This window comes from Capra hircus, chromosome 12 (assembly GCF_001704415.2).
Source record: "Capra hircus breed San Clemente chromosome 12, ASM170441v1, whole genome shotgun sequence".
Taxonomy (NCBI): Eukaryota; Metazoa; Chordata; class Mammalia; order Artiodactyla; family Bovidae; genus Capra; species Capra hircus.
In genome coordinates this window covers 71,798,694-71,818,220 of record NC_030819.1, presented here as the reverse complement: position 1 = coordinate 71,818,220, position 19,527 = coordinate 71,798,694, and the positions used below count along the sequence as shown (strand labels likewise).

General features: G+C 39.1%; 1 protein-coding gene across 2 annotated transcripts in view; it reads right to left on the bottom strand.

The window, feature by feature from the left end:
• Nucleotides 1–19,527, bottom strand: part of TSC22D1 (TSC22 domain family member 1) — a 122,275-nt gene that overhangs the window by 49,026 nt on the left and 53,722 nt on the right. The window lies entirely within an intron of this gene.

Below are 19,527 nucleotides of genomic sequence, written 5' to 3'. Positions count from 1 at the left end.
AGGGTATCTTAAGTGAGACCAGAATTGCAGACAATACCTGAGTGCTTGTGTCTTGACTCCTAGTCCCAACATTTACATACTGTGATACCCCAGGAAGTCATTTAAACAATTTTCAAACTCAATTTCCTCATTTATAAAATGGAAGTATATAAACCCCATTTATAATATAAGTATAAAATGGGAGTATAATGAGAACTAAAAAATAAAAGCTGTGTAGAATACACAGCATAAGTGACATACAAAGATACAGAGAACGTAAGACTGCATTTTCCTTCTAGCATATTACAGAAACAGTAAAGAGCAGGCAGAAATAATAATAAAATCACTTCATCAAGGCAATAATCAGAAAATAAGGCTTTAAAACACTGAAATCCAGACAACCTGCCCTCTTATCAGCAAAAACTAATAAAGTAGGAGTTTCTGAAAAATGGGCACATAGTATAAGCAAATAAAGCCTTAAAGTCATAAATAATAATAGTATAACTAGTGACTCCAGCTACAAACCTAAGGGCAGTCCCCATACATATGTGTACAGAAATTCCTGTTAGTCATATTTCAATCTTTAAATGTCTAGCAATCCTGTATATAACCTAATGCCAACTGTGTACATAGTTATTAAGAGACTTTTTAGTAAGATTATTTTTATTGAGCCCACACATATTAAATATTAGATTTATTACATTTTTCATTAGAAAGACATTTCAAAAATGTCCTACTATTGCAGAAGGAACAAATGACTAGGATAACTCTCAACCTAGAACTGGGTTCCCAAGACCTTTCAAGAATTAGAGTTAAATAAAGTCCATTTCCGATAAACATAAAATAAAAATTTGTCACCATTTAACATTCACTAAAGAAACTCCCCAAAAATATTCCTTTAGGGAAAAGAAAAATGCTCCTTTTAAAAGGTCTGAGTTACAAGAAGGAACAGTAAGCAGAGAAGCTGGTAGACATGTACATAATACTAAAGAAACACTGTCTACTGTAATAATAATATTTATTTATTATTTAGATAATAAAAATGTCAATGTCTGCATAAATAATAATGTCAAATTTATGGAACTTTAAAAAAATGAAATTAAAATGGTCAATAACAATGTCTGACTAGTATAAACTAAAAGAATGTAAGTAGCATATATAGCTCTCAAACCCAAATGGGGAAAAAAAACCTCTCCCCACACACATCAAAATCCTACTATACAGTATTTACAAGAGACACAGTAAAATATAAGGGCATGGAAATACTAAAAGATGGAAAATGGAAAAAAGAGACATCACTGGCAATATCAACTCAAGAAAGCTGGAACGACCTTATTAAAATAACACAAAATAGATCTAAGCAAAAGGCATCATTAGGGATAAAAAGAATCAAGACATAATAGCTTCAATGCACCAGAAATGCACAAGAATTCTCCTCTTGTATTCACCGAATACATATAAATCTATAAAGCAAAAATGATAGAATCATAAGGGAGAATGCGTCAAATCCCCTCTCTTTACAATATTTAGATCAAGCAGACAAAATTAGTTAAGGTATTAAACATCTGCTGCTGCTGCTGCTGCTGCTAAGTTACTTCAGTTGTGTCCGACTCTGAGCGACCCCATAGATGGCAGCCCACCAGGCTCCCCTGTCCCTCGGATTCTCCAGGCAAGAACACTGGAGTGGGTAAAAGCAATTAAATAACTTGACTCAATGGACACAAAGAGAACTCCCAAATTCACAGTTAAAGAACACACATCCTCTACAAGCATCCATGGAATATGTACATAAACTGTTCATGCGCTAAACCATAAGGCAAGACTAAACAAATTTCAAAGAATCTGTATCACACAACCAAGTCTGTAGATCACCATGCATAATTCATTTATACATAATTTGCTAACAAAAATGATAAAAATGTAAAAGCACCTACATTTTAAAGCACTCCTAGATCATTTCTGTGTCAAAATAAAATATAATGGTGGTTTAAAACACTGAAAATGGGGACTTCCCTGGTGGTCCAGTGGTTAAGATTCCATGCGTCCAATGCAGGAGGCCTGGGTTCGATCTTTGGTCAGGTAACTAGATCCCATATGCCACAACTAAGACCCAGCATGGCCAAATAAATAAAAACAATTCAAATGAAAAGAAAATGTACACTTGTAAGATACGCTGCCAAAGTAACAACCCGGAAGACATTTTATAGCCTTAAATGCTTACAACGTTAGAGAAGAAAACTTGAAAATTAAGAGCTATTCTAAATTTAAGAATAGAAATTTCAACTTAATAGAATAGGAACTAAAATAAGCCTAAAGGCAGAGAGAAACAGAAAATGAATATAAAACAAAAATTCGTAAAACTTTAAAACAAGATACAATTCTTACACATTTGGTTCTTTGAAAGGCTAATAAAACAGGTCCGTGGACAAAGGAGCCTGGCAGGCTACAGTCCAGGGGGTTGCAAAGAGTCAGACATGACTGAGTGACTGTAACTCACTCACTCACTGAAAACATTAATGAAGAAAAGGGGATACAAATATAAATAGCATGAGGAATTAAAGGATATAATCAAAAATTAAAATATATTAGAATATTATAAAAATTGAGGCAACACTAAGAAACATCCGATCTAGAACCTTTTACATGTGAATTTCTATCAAACAGCCAAGGTACAGAAGATGATACTCTTACAAAATGTATCTAATAGTGAATAAAAAGATATCATGACCAAGTTGGGCTTATTCTAGCAATAAAAGACTGGCTAATCGTTAGAAAATCTTAAAATTGTATTTATCACCTTAAAAAATTAAAAGAAAAAGATTATCTCAAGAGATGAAAAAGATTGACAAAATTTAATAAAACTCAGTAACTAAAAATGTAAGAAAGCTTCCTTAACCACATATAAGATATCTATCCAGACCTACAGACCATATCCTTCTTAACAGTGAAACGTCAGAAGCATTTGTTTCTGAGTTAGGAACAAGTCTGCCAGTATTAGCACTCTACTAGAAATTCTAGCCCTATATTCACCAATACAGTAGCCACTGGCCACATGCAACCATGAGCACTTGAAATATGGCTAATCCAAATTGAGACATGCTATAAATGTTAAACATATACTAGCTTAAGAAGATTTAATAACTCCAAAAAGTTAAATATCTCATTAATAATTTTATACTGATTACATTCTGAAATAACAATATTAGATTAAATAAAATATTATTCAAAGTAGTTGCATCTGTTTCTTTACATTTTTAATGAGACTACTACAAAACCTATATACCTTACATCTATTAGAATGGCTATCAGCAAGAAAGACGAGATACCACATGTTGGCAAAGATGTCTAGAAAAGGGAATGCTTGTGCATTTTGGTAGGAATGTAAATTGGTGTAGCCACGGTGGCAAATAGTACAGAGATTACTCAAAAAATTAAAAATACAGCTATCATATGACCCAGCCATTCTACTTCTAGATATTTAAAAACATGAAATCAAAAAGATACTGGCACCCCTGTGTTATTTGGATTTATGACAAAGACAGATTTGCAAAGAAGAAAAAGGATGGTCTTTTCAAATATTAGTACTGAGCTAATTAGCTGCCTCTATATGGTAAAACTTGATCTCTATCACAAACCATATTTTTTTAAAAAATTAAATAAGATGGACTATAGCTCTAAATGTTAAACAGTTTCTAGAAAATAACATAGGAGAGTATCTTGGTGATAAGCAAACATTTCTTAGATAGAACACAAAAGCATTAACTACAAAGAGAAAAATAAACAAACTGAACTACATCAAAATTGGGAAAGACATCAATAAAAGAATGAAAAGACACACTGCATTGTGAGAGGAGATATTTGTAATACATCAAACAGCTTACTTCAGGAATATTTAAAGAACTTCTAAAATCAATAAGAAAAAGACAGCTTAACAGAAAAAACAGACAAGAGACTTGGACAGATATTTTACAAAATTATATATCCCAATAGCATGGCTGTCTGCTTTCTATCTATGCTCAATCTCATTGTCCATAAGGGAAATGCAATTTAAAACCACAATGAGGTAATACCACACACCCACCAAGGTGGCTAAAATTAGACTGATGAACAGATTTAAATGGGATGGATGGAGTTAGAAGCAAATAGAGCACTCATACATAGCTGGTAGATGTGCAAATAGGAAACTTGGTAATATCTACCAGAAATCAACATACACAAACCAACCAGCAATTTTATTCCTAGGACTACCCCCAACAGAAATGCAAAGATATGTCCACCAAAAGGATATACATGGGAATGTTTATAGCTGAATAATCATGATAGTCTCCAAATAAAAACTATCTAAAGTCTATCCATAGAAAAATACAATGTCATATACTCATACAGTGAAATACTACATAGTTAACGACAATCAGCAAATTTCTGTTAAACTCAACAAGGATGAATCTCACAAATACAACTAGAAGTAAATGCATATATAGCATACAATTTCACTTATATAAAGTTTGAAATGGACAAAAGTAACTGACACTAGACTAGTATCTTTACCTAGATGAATGAGGGTAGTAATTAGGAGGTAGTTTGAAAGGGGATTCTAGAATGCTGGTAATGTACTCAACTTCAAACCACAATGAACTAACATTTTCATGCATTGTATTAGCAAAACTGAAAAGGTCTGTAATATCCAATTACAATCGGTGAGCTTTTTATGCACAGCTGGTGGGAGGGCAAATTGGAACAATAGTTGTGGAAAGTCCCTTTACAAGCTGAACACGTGTCTCTTCCATGACTGGGACACTCCATTCCAGCTGGAAATACTATACAGGTCTGGGCATGTATGTAAAAAAATATTCACAACATCCCTGTCCATGCTGACAAAAAAACAAAGATAAAAACAAAACACAACTGGAAACAACCCTAAAACAACGCTGAGCAAGAGAAGACTATATAAACTGTGGGCTTTCACACATCTAAGTTTCATGTATTCATGAAAATAAACAATGCACAGTTATACATGGATACTCTTAAAACAACACTGAGTGAAACACATAACCAGATAAGACTCCCCACAGGATTCCATTTTTTATAAGGCTCCTAAAACAAACAAAACTAACACCACATTGTTTAGGGAGAGTACCTATCTAGATAAGCTGATGTGGGATCTATTTTGATGTAAAACACAGGGGGAAGTGGATGCTGGGGGGAGGGGGAAGCAATAAAAAATAGCTTCAAAGATACTCTAATGTTTTGTTCCCTGGTGGCTCAGCAGTAAAGAATCTGCCTACAATGCAGGAGAAGCGGGTTCAATCCCTGGGTCAGGAAGATCCCCTGGCAACCCATTCCAGTATTCTTGCCTGGAGAATCCCATGGATAGAGCCTGGCAGGCTACAGTCCATGGGGTTGCAAAGAGTCGGACACAACTTAGTAACTAAACAATAAAATAGATTCACAGCTGTTTATTTTATTTCATAATTAGCTTAATGTTATGTAATTCTTTTACATGACTCCCAGATCCAATGACCAAAAGAACTCCTTAAAATATGAAAATATGAGTTCCATTTGATTTCCCTTGAAAACTGCTCAAGAGATACACTCTCACTGGGTAGCTATCCACATCCAATATCTCTCAGGTACTCTTTACCTCTCCCATCAAATATATTCCTCAAAAGGCCACCTGTGGTTGTAGTAGCAGCAAATATAGCAAACTAGGTGGCTCCGAAGGCACGTCCCTCTAAGAACCGTGCTCCAAAATGAGCAAAACGAACAGAATCAACTTTGTAGGAGTTCTGGAAAGGAATCAAAGGCTTATAAGCAACCGAGCAAATAGTGAATCATAAGGGGGAACACAAAAATGGTAGATAAGCTTGGCAGCGTTTCTCCTTGCCCACCAACTCCCTGGCTCTGCTGCGGTCTTGATGATGGAAGCCTTCATTCACAGTGTGGCACCGGCAGCAGAGCAGACCTTGTTCTCAAAGAATCGTGTCTGTGTTGACCTATCTGTGAACAACCTGAAAGACCAACTGACATTCACTCACTCCAGGTGGAAAAGTAGCTAAGTAGAGGGCATTCCTAGAAAACACGAAAAGATTACAGGGAAAGTGCACAAAAGATAGGCTGACAGCCTGGGGAGAGAGACGCTATGGAAAATGAGTACACTGGAAAGGTACCATCATACTGGGCAATCAGAAAGCCAGCATGCACGCCCGGGACAGGATGTGAGAAGATCCTGAAATGTTACTCCTGGCAGACCTTGAGGTTCAGCGCATGAGGAAGTAAAGGCTAAGGGAGAACTATAAACAGCCTAGCTCAGCTTTAAAGGCTGTCCCAGCGGAGGGCCAATCTGCAAAGAGTGGGAGAGTTGGGGTTATTTGGCAGGAGGCGGGGCGGTGCGTCCAGACACTCAAGGCAATCTCTGCCAAAACACTGATGTTGCTCTTGCTAAGTCGCTTCAGACATGTCCGACTGTGTGCGACCCCAGAGGCGGCAGCCCGCCAGGCTCCGCCATCCGTGGGATTCTCCAGGCCATTTCCTTCTCCAGTGCATGAAAGTGAAAGTGAAGTCACTCAGTTGTGTCTGACTCTTCCCGACCCCATGGACTTGCAGCCTACCAGGCTCCTCTGTCCATGGGATTTTCCAAGCAAGAGTACTGGAGTTGGTTGCCATTGCCTTTTCCACTGCCAAAACACTAGCTGACCTCAAATGAATGCTATAGACACTTCAGAGATCACCTACAGCAAAGATACCGAAACAAACCCATACAACTCTCACCAACTGATTTTAGAAAGGGGTGCCTTCTTCAACAGGGGAAGAACAGTCTTCAATAAATGGTGCTGGTACATTGGATACTGATATGCAAATGAATAAAGCTAGACTTCTATTCATACCATCGACAAATTCAAAACAGACCAATGATCAAAATACAGGAGCTGAAACTAAAAAATTTCTGGAGCAAAACACAGAATAAGATGCCATGACCTTGGGTTTGGCAACAGATTCTTAGATATAACACACTGAAAAGCACAACCAACAACAGCAAAAATAGGTAAGTTGGACTTGGTCAAAATTAAAACCTTTGTGGATCAAAGCATATTATCAAGAATGTGAAAAGACAGCCTACAGAATGGGAGAAAATACTTGTGATTAATACTATCCAATAAGGGTCTAGTATGTATTGAACAGAACTTTGGGGTATATACCTAAGAATGGAATTAAGAAGACATACATACTGATGGTTACTAAGCACATGAAAGATGTTTAACATCTTTTAGTCACTAGGAAAATACAAATCAAAACCACAGTAAGGTACCACTTCACACCCACTGCTGCTGCTGCTAAGTCACTTCAGTTGTGTCCGATTCTGTGTGACCACATAGACAGCAGCCCAACAGGCTCCCCTATCCCTAGGATTCTCCAGGCAGGAACATTGGAGTGGGTTGCCATTTCCTTCTCCAATGCATCAAAGTGAAAAGTGAAAGTGAAGTCGCTCAGTCATGTCCGACCCTCAGCGACCCCATGGACTGCAGCCTTCCAGGCTCCTCCGTCCATGGGATTTTCTAGGCACTAGGATGGCTATAATTAAAAGTATAGAAAATAAGTCTTGGTGAGGATGTAGAGAAATCAGAACACGTGTACCTTGCCGGTGGGAATGTGAAATGGAGTAGCAACGGTGGAAAATGGTTGAGTGGTTTCTCAAAAACTTAAAAAGAAAAACCACATGACCCAGCAATCCCACTCTTAGGCACACATCCAAAAGAACTGAAGACGTGTACTCAAATACTTACACACCGATGTTCACTAACGTGCACTATTCACAAGAGCCAAAAGGTAGAAACAATCAAATGTTCAGGAATAGATGAATAGACAAAATGCGGCAGACACCCAAGGGACCCACTTCAGCCATAAAAACAGTACTGATTCATGCTATAACGTGGGTGAGCCTGAGAATCATTATACCAAGTAGCCAAACAAAAGAGGTCACATGTTGTATGATGCCATTCATACCAAATACTCACAACAGGTAAATCCATAGAAACAGAAAGTAGATTGGTGGTTGCTGGGGCCTGAGAGCAGAGGCCAACGGCAAGCACTGCTCACTAGGAATGAAGTTTTCTTTTGGGGTGATAAAAATGTTTTAGAATTTGACAAGCTATACAACACTGTAAATGTACTTAATATCACATTTCAAAATAGTTATTTGTTTTAAAATAGTGAAAGAACCGTTCACCACAACTCAGCTCTTCTCTAAACTGCTGCCAGGTCCATCTTTCCAAAATGCAAATCTAATCATGTAATTTTTCTACCCAAAATCCTCCCATAGTTTCCCTATAGTTTTTAGGACAAAGTGAAGGTCCTTATCTTAGCACAACAGGTCTTCCCTATTGTAGGCTGCTCCTAGTCAGACACGACTGAGTGACTGGACAACAGCCTAGCCCTCGGGCCTCATCTCCTGCTGTCCCTTGCCTTTTGGTCGAGGTGGTGGTGGTCAGCTGCTAGTCACTAGTCTATCCAATTCTTTGACACCCTATAGACTAACAGCATGCAAGGCGTCCCTGTCCTTCACTGTCTCTCGGAGTTTACTCAGATTCATGTCCATTGAGTCGGTGATGTTATCTAACCATCTCATCCTCTGCTGCCCCCTTCTCCTTTTGCCTTCAATCTTTCCCAGCATCAGGGTCTTTTCCAGTGAGTCAGCCCTTTGTATCAGGCGGCCAAATACAGGAGCTTCAGCGTCAGTTCTTTCCCAATTACACTCTTATTTCCCAATTACACTTCTGCTGAAGGAGTCTGTGCTTTTCTAACTGGGAAACCCTTTCCCAGGTAACTTCCCTCAAATTTCAACTAAAATGTCTCATCCTCTAGAAAGGGTTATTTCACTGTTTCACAGCATATCTTTGAAGCATTTATCAGAGCACTTACCACTTGCCTGCTTTCCTATAGACCAGATAACCCTCGACCAGACTCTGAGGGCAGGGGCCGTGACTTTATCATATTTATATCCCAAGTACCTCGCTTAGCGAATGCGCATGCATTAGTCCTTTACTTGGTCAGACAGAAAATAATTCACAGCTTTGCTCACCCTTTGCTACTTGGTCCTTAGGTCTTCATGGCTGGCCAGTATCTGAGGGAATAATTAGCAACTTGTTTGTGCAATGTTTCTGCCTCGTAATCCATCCTCAAACTAATTAAAACAAGAGCTTCTGAGTTGATTAATGCATTTAATACACGAAGAAATATTTTCTAATCCTCCTTATTAAGAAAAGAAAAAACTGCTCTAAGTTAATCTAAGGAAATGTAAATCTTTTTCTTATTAAATAAGGCCATAGTCAAGGTAAAACCCCTTAATTAGTTCTGAGATGAAAAACCTAAATATAAAAATCTAACTAACAGAACGGTTCTCTCCCTCACTGGAAATACAGTTCGGCTTGGGCCTGCGGAGTTGGACGTCGGTTTCACTCACTCTGGCATCACTGGCTAGCAGCTCCCTGGGCACACTGCCATGCTCTTAGCCTCAGCAAATCATCTGGATGCCATTAGGTACTATGCTAGAAACTAAACACTTGCATAGTATTTTTCAAAGAAAGTATTTTCTTTTTACTTGTTTCTGCTGAAAACACTTGATATCTAAGACTGTTTCAACAATCTGAATTTGAAGGTACCCAGGGTGAGCAGGGCTGTACCTCTAAGACTGCCTTATTAGGTATAAACTGATATTTTGAAATATCTATAATTTACAAATACTTCCCCAAAAATAGTACTTGCATGAAAAACTACAGTTCTGTGTTTTCATTGGTAATGGGGTTTTACTCTAATTGTTCTAATTCAATCGAATTCTGTCCACTTAACATCTGTAGACTTCCGACCCTGGAAAGAAAGAAACGCTGCCGTTAACTAATTTACTTTCTTATGATCAAGACTGACTTTACCTAGAGCTATTTCTGCTGACCCCAAACATGCTCCCTGTTTTCATCATTTTATAAACTCCCAAAAAAGACTTTGGGAAAATATTTTCTCAATGCCAACAAGTCTTGTGTTTTGCCTAATTAGCTCATTTGTTTTACATCGTACAGAGCTGGAATTAGCAATTACTATTTCCATCTTTAGATAGGCAGCTAGAAAGCCCTCAGCTAATTTATGCCCCACTTCTAGACTTCTGTGTATGTTGTCTGGGTCACATTTTCATTCTGAGCCCCATCTTATCCTTTCTAAATGTGTATACTTTTATAATTCTGTCATGCTGGATATATTTTTGTAAGCTTCCTTTAATTCCTTATGGAATATACTGTTAGGAAAACTTTACTTATCACTTGACTAATTATCAGCCAGTCTGCTTCTGGGCTTCCAAATGTTATAGGAGCCAGACTTAATCATACTTATTTCACAGGTTTTCGGCAACCCACATACACATTCTTGTTTGATTATACATCCATACTCCACATAAACCATTCTATATTTTGTTTTTCATTTTTTTGGAGCCATTGCAATTTATCTCACTATCAACAAGCAACATCTCTACCTAAATTTCAGAGGTGAGACAATCAACTAAATTCCCTCTGTCCTCCTCAGACTGCATCTTAAGAATGTGTAAATTATAATCACAACCAAAAGAAAGAAGAGGCTTCCCTCTGGGTTCTTAATGCTAAAACCTGCTCAGTATTTCCCTATGGCCTTACTTTATCTCATATACTTAATGGCGTCTCCTCTGCTGGCTTCTTCCTTTGCCAGAAAAGTTTTATTAAACAACATCTCACCCTCTGCCACTGTTCTGTTTTAGGCAGTACCTAAAGTTCTGGTTCTTGCCTGGAGAATCCCAGGGACGGGGGAGCCTGGTGGGCTGCCGTCCCTGGGGTCGCACAGAGTCGGACACGACTGAAGCGACTTAGCAGCAGCAGCAGCAGTGGTTCCTGCAGTAAGAAGCTAGAAGGGATAAGGATATGGAACTAGAAGCAGCGGGGTGGGGACCCAACCATGGGGAGCAATGGAAAATTCAGCAGAAGGAAAACAGATAAAACCCTGACAGGCAACAGGTAATAATAAGGTAAGAGATTAGTCTTAGGGAGTTTCAGTATCATTTAAGAGATGACTCAGCAGATGGGACACTGCAAATGTCACACATCAGAGAGAATCAGCCTCTGAGTTTCACGAAGAGGCCTAGAGTTATCAAACTACTCTGCAAAGAGAAATAAAAGCAGCCCAGGAACACAAAGTGGGGTGAAGGCGGGGAACTGATCACTGGAACAAAGCAGTACACTGATTATGCATACTACTGCATGATCAAGAGTTAAGACAGCAACAGCCATCCCAACTGCTGAATCCTCCAGTGTTGAGCTGGACCTCTTTACTGCTGCTGCTGCTAAGTCGCTTCAGTAGTGTCCAACTCTGTGGACCCCATAGACGGCAGCCCACCAGGCTTCCCCGTTCCTGGGATTCTCCAGGCAAGAACACTGGAGTGGGTTGCCATTTTAAATCCTCCCTAAGGTCAGACTTGTTCCCAGAGGCCCAGGCAGGGAAGGGGTGCGCATGCTAGAGGGAGTCAAGTGGGACAGATGAAAGAAAATGATCAGAGGTGTGACATGACGGATGAAATATAAGAAGAGAGGCTATGAATGTGGGATGACCAGTCTAGGGTAGTAAAAACAACAAACTTCTGAACACACATATTAACTGTATCAAAGTCAGATGAATTTACATACATACAGAAACTCTGTGCGGGGGGTGGGGGGGGAGAAGAGTGAGTGGCGCACACGCAGTGGGGGAGAACTCCATTGAAATGACTCTCTTCCAGGGTTAACAATGATCTTTATACTCAACAGCCAACTGTACTTAACCTACCTAAAGTTGTGCTCCAACAGCCCTCTAGCAGATCAAATGAAAATCTCTCTCTGATTTGTCTTTATATGCAACAAAAAATATATGTAACCACCCCCAAAATAGGTGTGTTGATTTACCTTTTTGGTACATGGTTATTTTCCATTTGCCATCTCTTGCTCACTGAAAACTTGTATCTCTCTCCTAGTTTCAATATGATACTTATAAATTTATATGACTGATTCAACTAAATGCTTATTAAGAAGCATTTTTTTTAAATACACAATCCTCCTTTCAAACACTCCATGCTTTTCTGACTGATAACCAAGTTGCTGATTTTTCCAAGTCCCATCTTGGTTCCAAAGACACAAGTAATCGGATACTTATTTGAGATGGAAAACACCTTCAGATAACCTTTAACTTCTCTCAGCCTAAAAACCCCTTTTCCTCTAATTAAATTCTCTTTTTTTTCTTTTCAGAGGCCAACAACAATGATAATTAACACTTTCAAGCCCTGTTCCATATGACTGATTGCTCATTTAATCCTCAACCAAGGTTCCTTACTGGAAGCACTATACACAGAAAATTATCTGATGCCTGTTTTCTCAAATCTCCCAACAGTGGTTCAAAACTAGTGCCATTTCAGATGCGTAGGAGACAAATCAATACATAAATAGTTAACTGAGGTCATTATTGCTGAATTTTCTCAAGAAATTCCTGTTTAGAAAACCCGTAAGTCAACAATTCCAGTAGGTAAGCTATATTATTATCCCCATTCGACAGATGAGGAAACTGAGGCAGAGGTTGCATTACCTGACCAAGGTCACATTGCTAGTGAAGTAAGTGGAGGAACCAGGATTCAGAGTAAGGAATCCAGAGTCCTTACTATTTCAATAACTCCAAATCTATAGCTCTGAATCCACTGAGCTCTCCCTTCACATACGTTGTTGTTCAGTCCCTAAGTCATGTCTGACTCTGCAACCCCATGGACTGTAGCCCTCTAGGCTTCTCTGTCCATGGGATTTTCCAGGCAAGAACACTGGAGTGGGTGGCCATTTTATCCTCCAGGGGATCTTCCCGACTCAGGGATTAAACCTGCATCTCCTGCATTGGTAGATAAGTTCTTTACCATTGAGCCACCAGGGAAGCTCTGCCTTCATATGTAAGCAACACCTTATGAACTAATCCTTAATGATGTACTATTTTTACAGTTATTTTACAAATATACACACTTATCACAACAAAACTGCAAGCTGTTTAAAATAAGGACCACAACAAACTTCCCTTGTATTCCTATAGCCCCAGGCTCCTGAAAAAAGTCAACTAAGCGTAGGCTTACTGATATAAGCCTCACTCGAGCCAAAGTACAGTCATCAGTCATTAGAGATACACTAATATGTACATACTGAACATAATGAAAATTGAAGATAAAAATATGGGGAAAATGCACACAACACAGACATATCTACAATTAATTATTTTTAAGTTATCATATAATTACTAATATGAAGGTTGCTTTTTCAGCAATTTTACTTTCTAGTTCCTTCAGACAGCTTCTAATGTACCCACACAAATACCCTGAAGTACATGGGGAGAATAGAGGGCAGCCAGGCGATGTAGTACATGATGAAAGATTCTAGAAATCTGCCGGGGCTCTATTTAGGAATATATAAATCTAGACTAAAGTTAACATGGCAGAAGAGAAAGGAAAATAAATGATTGCCACCAAACTCCAGGATGCCAACATAAATACCTTTGAATTTTCAAAGTGCCATTGCTACTAAGTTTGTAAATGAGCTAATACTTTTCCAAGAATTTTCATCAGTTTTTTTTTGGTGGGGGAGGAGAAGGTATAATCTAGAATATAAAAATCAGTATTTTCAACTCTAAGGCAGAGAGAGAGAGACTTTACAACATAAAGCCTCAGGGTTTCAACACAAAGGTTATAAAGACAAATGAAACAGAAACACAGGCTAAGACTTGGCTAGTGGATAAATACGGCATTCTACAGCTGATGAATGTTTCATTACAATTACCTGATACCATTCCTCCTTTTACTTAAATACTGATCCATTACAAAACCTAGTTTTACAGATTCTTGAGTATATTTATGTTTTTATTTGGACTAGAAATACTTAGAACACTTAAACATTAAAAATTACTTCAAATAAATTCATGACAAAATTAGGAGACATTAACTGAATCCATCTTAAGAGCATATTAACATAAAAAGATGGAAATTTAGTCTTTTACTCTGTTAAATATCCAAGATAATATACCTAGATTTGACTATAAAATGATGATTAGTTGATGCGAATTTGAGATCCAGGGTTACATGGCATTTCAAATGGTTCTTCCGCTGTTGCTTCTGTGGTTATTAAACCACAGAAAAAAAGCTAGTTTATCACCAAATGGAATGAAATATTTTAATCTGAGGCAAATAATTTTACTTTCTTGGGGGTATTTAGACAGGTTTCTATTTACTGATGAAAATTCAATTTTTCTTATCTTGGAGCCAGAAAAAATTAAGCCCATACTTAATGGATTTTTTTCCCTTTTTCCCATCAGAACCAAACATTACTCTGTGTTTTACCTGCAGTCTAGTCTTAGAGCTTCTTAAGTTCCCATTTAAAGTCTCAAATGATAATGTTTACTATTTCTTTAACACCATATAAACAAAACTACTACATGATACACCTTCACATATTTAAGCCTGAAACATCACTACCCCAATTTACAGTCAACATACAAGACCAACAGCAAATGTTAGCCCTGGTCATCTCTTATTCAATACAGCACTCAAAAACACTGTTAAATATATGTTGGAAAAGCCATTTTGCATACATAAAAAATGCCAGGATGGAGTCTAAAATTATATGTAACCAGCCAAGTTCTACTCTGGGGTGTTTTCACTTAGAAGGTTGTCTCTGTTGCATCTAATTGTTATCCAAAATGATTCTTAGTTGCTGTTGCTACTTTTTAAAACACCAAAGTTTATGTCTGAAGAGTTTTAGTGTTCAGTGGTTCACTAGTTCATCATCTTTGTATGATTTTGTTTAAAATCTACTTTTTTAAAGTACATAGTTGGTTTACTTTCCAAACCATCTAATTAAACAAGGAAACCATATACTTTGGTGCTAAACCATCCCAGAAAAACTCTGTGACCTCACACTATAACTGTTGAAACTCCCCTGGCACAAAGTTTAAAGAACCTTATTTCAAAGGAAAAAAAGTAGCTGTTATTAGACAACTAGATCTTTCAATAAATTTAAATTTCATTCCATAAGTAATTTACTGAATGCCTACTAAGTATAAGGTACATTAATAGTTTCCATGGGGCATTCCAAATAAGAATAAGACATCCCCGACCCTTAGGGAGCTGATGGAATAGGATAAATCTTTCGGAAACACGTAATAATAGAAAATATCTATATGGTACTAGGCCATGTTTTAAATATGTATTAAGTTGCTTATTAATCACATCAGCCCTGTGAGCCAGGTACTATGACTGCTCCCAATTTACAGATGAGAAAAATGAAGCTCAGAGAGGTTAGGTAATCAGCTCAAGGTGTAGAACTAGTAAGAGGGGGAACTGGGATTAGAATGCAGGCAATGTAGCTCCAGAGTCCGTTCTTTTAACCACTCTGCCCATGATGACTCAAAAAAATAATTAAGACAGGTTGTCAGTGAGTGATAATTTTTTTTAAAGCACAAGACACACATATATGCATTGAGCTTCCAAAAGATCACATCCAAACGGGTAGAACTCAAAATGTGGTCCCAGGACACATAAGCCTCAGGGGAAGAGCGGAATGGGAATTCTTGGTAAAAAGGATGCATATGAATAAGCATATGCATTGATGCTTTTTAATTGTGGTGCTGGGGAAGACTCGAGAGTCTCTTGGACAGCAAGATCAAACCAGTCAATCCTAAAGGAGATCAACCCTAAATAGTCATTGGAAAGACTGATGCTCAAGCTCTAATACTTTGGCCACCTGATGCAAAGAACTGACTCACTGGAAAAGACCCTGACGCTGCTGAAGGCAGGAGGAGAAAGGAGCGACAGAGGATGAAATGGTTGGATAACATCACTGACTCAATGGACATGAAGTTGAGCAAACTCCGGGAGACAGTGAAGGACAGGGAACCTGCAGTGCCGCAGTCCACGGGGTCGCAGAGAGCTGGACACGACTTAGTGATTGAACAACAACGAATTAGCAAGGGGTTATGTAAAGGTGATATTTTAAAAGTATGAGTGAGTGGTCAGCTAGAAGAAAACAACAGGAAGCCACTAAAGATGTCTGAACTGGGTATTGGGAGGGGATGTTTCAGTGAGATTAATCCTATAACTGGGAAGGAGGTGGGGAGGCTCGGAGGCTGGGTAGTCAGTAAGGCGTCTCCTACAAATAGTCCAAAAGAGTTGATAACAGCCAAGAGTATGGGGGTGATAATAGCAATGGGAAAAAAAAAAAAAAAGGCAAGATGTTACAGAATAAGAAATTCCAAGACCAGATAACACAGAGTGTCCATTATGAACCAGGCACTGGGGATTCAGAAGCAAGCTCAAGCAGGAGAAAGTGGAGTCAAAGTGACTAAGCTTTGGAGTCTAGCTGATGGGAACTCCAGGGTGATGGTTAATAGAAGCTCCAAGCTCATGAGAAGGAACGCATACAGGATACAAGGCAACTGGTCAGCAACACAGGACAGGGCAATGGGAAAGAGCTCAAGGCTGAAGACAAGGATTTGGAGTCATCCGCAGGATTCAGAGTTTAAGAACTGTCATAGATGTTCCAGGAGGAAGCTGACAGAAAGGAAGAGAACTAAGGACAAAGCTTTTACATATTTCTACATAGCTTACGGGAGGGGAGGTAAATAGCCAAGAAATGAGATTTCTAAAGTAAGGAGCAAAGCAGGGAAGTGCAGTGTCAAAATAAGAAAGATTCAAAAGAAGTGGAAGACCAAGTTTAGAGAAGTCCAAAAAGGCAAGGAGTCAGAGGAATATTGTACTGAAGAACTAAGCATCCGAAGTCCTTCCAAAATTTTACAAAGTAAATATCTCACATAGGGAAAGGGGATTAAGAGGCACAAACTACTATGTATAAAATTAACTACTAGGATATATTGTACAACACGGGGAATATAGTCAGTATTTCATGGCAACTATAAATGGAACATAAGCTTAAAAAATGTGAATCACTATATTGTACACCTGAAGCTTATATTATACATCAACTATACTTCAAAAAAAAAGTAAAAATATATTACTTTCTAAAGCCTACAGGGTCCAATCAGGTATGTATTGATGTTATTGGGCTTCCCTGGTGGCTCATTGGTAAAGAATCTGCCTACCAATGCAGGAGACACAGGTTTGATGCCTGGGTTGGGAAGATCCCCTGGAGGAGGAAATGGCAACCCACTCCAGTATCCTTGCCTGAGGAATTCCATGGACAGAGGGGCCTGGCGGGCTACAGGCCACGGAGTCACACAGGGTTGGACACGACAGAGTGACTAACAACAGCAATTGATGTTATCGCCCTAAAGCCAACATAAGAAACTTAAAAGTTCACAAAATACTATAGAACTTAATTCCTCACACTAGAGGAGACAACAGTATGCTGAAAACAGATAAAGCCACGGTGTAAACAATACATAGCTTCTTGTCATGTCAACCTCCCTCAGTGTTTGCTAATCTGAAATGCAGTTTCAAATAACAAAGCTGTAGTATGGAGTGAAAATGAATATTCACAAGACTTCACAGAGATTTCACACTTGCCTCAAGTTCCTTCACGTTTGTTTCTCCTGTTCCCCCATTTGTCTTCATTCTCCCCAATCTTGACCTTTGTTCTCAAAGAGCCTTATAATTAAGTAGAATAAATGCTTAACATAAGGGAAGGCATGCTGCTATTGCTAAGTCGCTTCAGTTGTGTCTGACTCTGTGCGACCCCAGAGACAGCAGCCCACCAGGCCCCGCCATCCCTGGGATTTCCAGGCAAGAACACTGGAGTGGGTTGCCATTTCCTTCTCCAGTGCATGAAAGTAAAAAGCGAAAGTGAAGTTGCTCAGTCATGTGCGACTCTTAGCGACCCCATGGATCGCAGCCCACCAGGCTCCACCATCCATGGATTTTCCAGGGAAGTATACTGGAGTGCGTTGCCATTTCCTTCTTCAATGCATGAAAGTGAAAAGTGAAAGTGAAGTCCCTCAGTCGTGTCTGACTCTTCGTGACCCCATGGACTGCAACCTACCAGGCTCCTCTGTCCATGGGATTTTCCAGGCAAGAGTACTAGAGTGGGTTGCCATTGCCTTCTCTGATAAAAGCACATAAGAGGGGCCTTTCTCCAGTCTTACAGATTCAGAAGCAAATACACAGAGGAACTTCATGACCTTTTATCTGAGACATCACACTAATAAATGCCAAAACTGTGTATAAAACAAGTTTCATCCATACTCTGAAGTTATAATGGATTTGGAAGGAATTAAACTAGAAGGATGATGTTGACAAAATGTTGCTTGCAGTTAGGAGAAAGTGGCAAATGTTTTGGTTTTACTTTAGTACTACTAATGGCACCCCACTCCAGTACTCTTGCCTGGAAAATCCCATGGATGGAGGAGCCTCATAGGCTACAGTCCATGGGGTCGGCTAAGAGTTGGACATGACTGAGCAACTTCACTTTCACTTTTCACTTTCATGCATTGGAGAAGAAAATGGCGACCCACTCCAGTGTTCTTGCCTGGAGAATCCCAGGGACAGGGGAGCCTGGTGGGCTTCTGTCTATGGGGTCGCACAGAGTCGGACACAACTGACGCGACTCAGCAGCAGCAGCAGCAATGACTAGTACTACTAAAGTCCTACGTCCTGTTCTTCATGTATAAAATAGGCACGTTTATTATCTTTCTGAATTCACTAACTCCTACATAATTAAAGTTCATTTAACCTCAGTGGGATGTTCAAAGATAGCTGATAGCGAACTTCTGAGATTCACAGGCAAACTATATTTAGCCTGGGGTTAGTTAGCTTGATTAAGGTATGATACTAATGAACCCATTGCTCTGATGTTTATAATACATCCTTATCGATAAGCCTCACTTTACGATGGAGTAAACCTGCCAAGTTATCTTCAGATGTGCTGCAGATGGTCACAACATGGATTGTTTTAAAGAGAGAGAGACTGAAAGAAGGGAAGTATATCAGGGTAAGACTGCCACCTGGACTATACATCCCACATCCCAACACAATCTCCCTGCTTCTACTCTTCTCCTAGAATCCATTTTTTCCCACCCAGTAGCCAGTATGTTCTTTTATAAAACACAAAGACTATGTTGCTCACTCCACTCCAGCTTCACTTACACTTCTTCAGCAGAGTTCTACTCACAGGGCAACAGGAAGCTAACTCCTATGGGGCCCATAGTATCTGGCCCCTGCATCTCACACCAATGTCCTTGGGCTCCTCACGCCCAGCCACCAAGCTGCCCTTCTGTCCACTGAGAACATCAAGTTCCTTCCCCATCTGAGCTTTTGTGCTCCCTGTGCCTTTTGCCAAAACACAGAGAGAGAGACACACAGCCCAAAGTGTCTAACTGAAAAGAACATTTACAGAATTATCTCAGGAGGTTCCACGTGATAAGCAGAAACTGGCAGATTGAGCATCAGTCTAACCAGAACAGAGTAAGTTTAGGGAAAACTGAAATTCATGTTAGTCAGCCACATTCACTGAATGATGGACTCTAAATTACTAGTAGTAA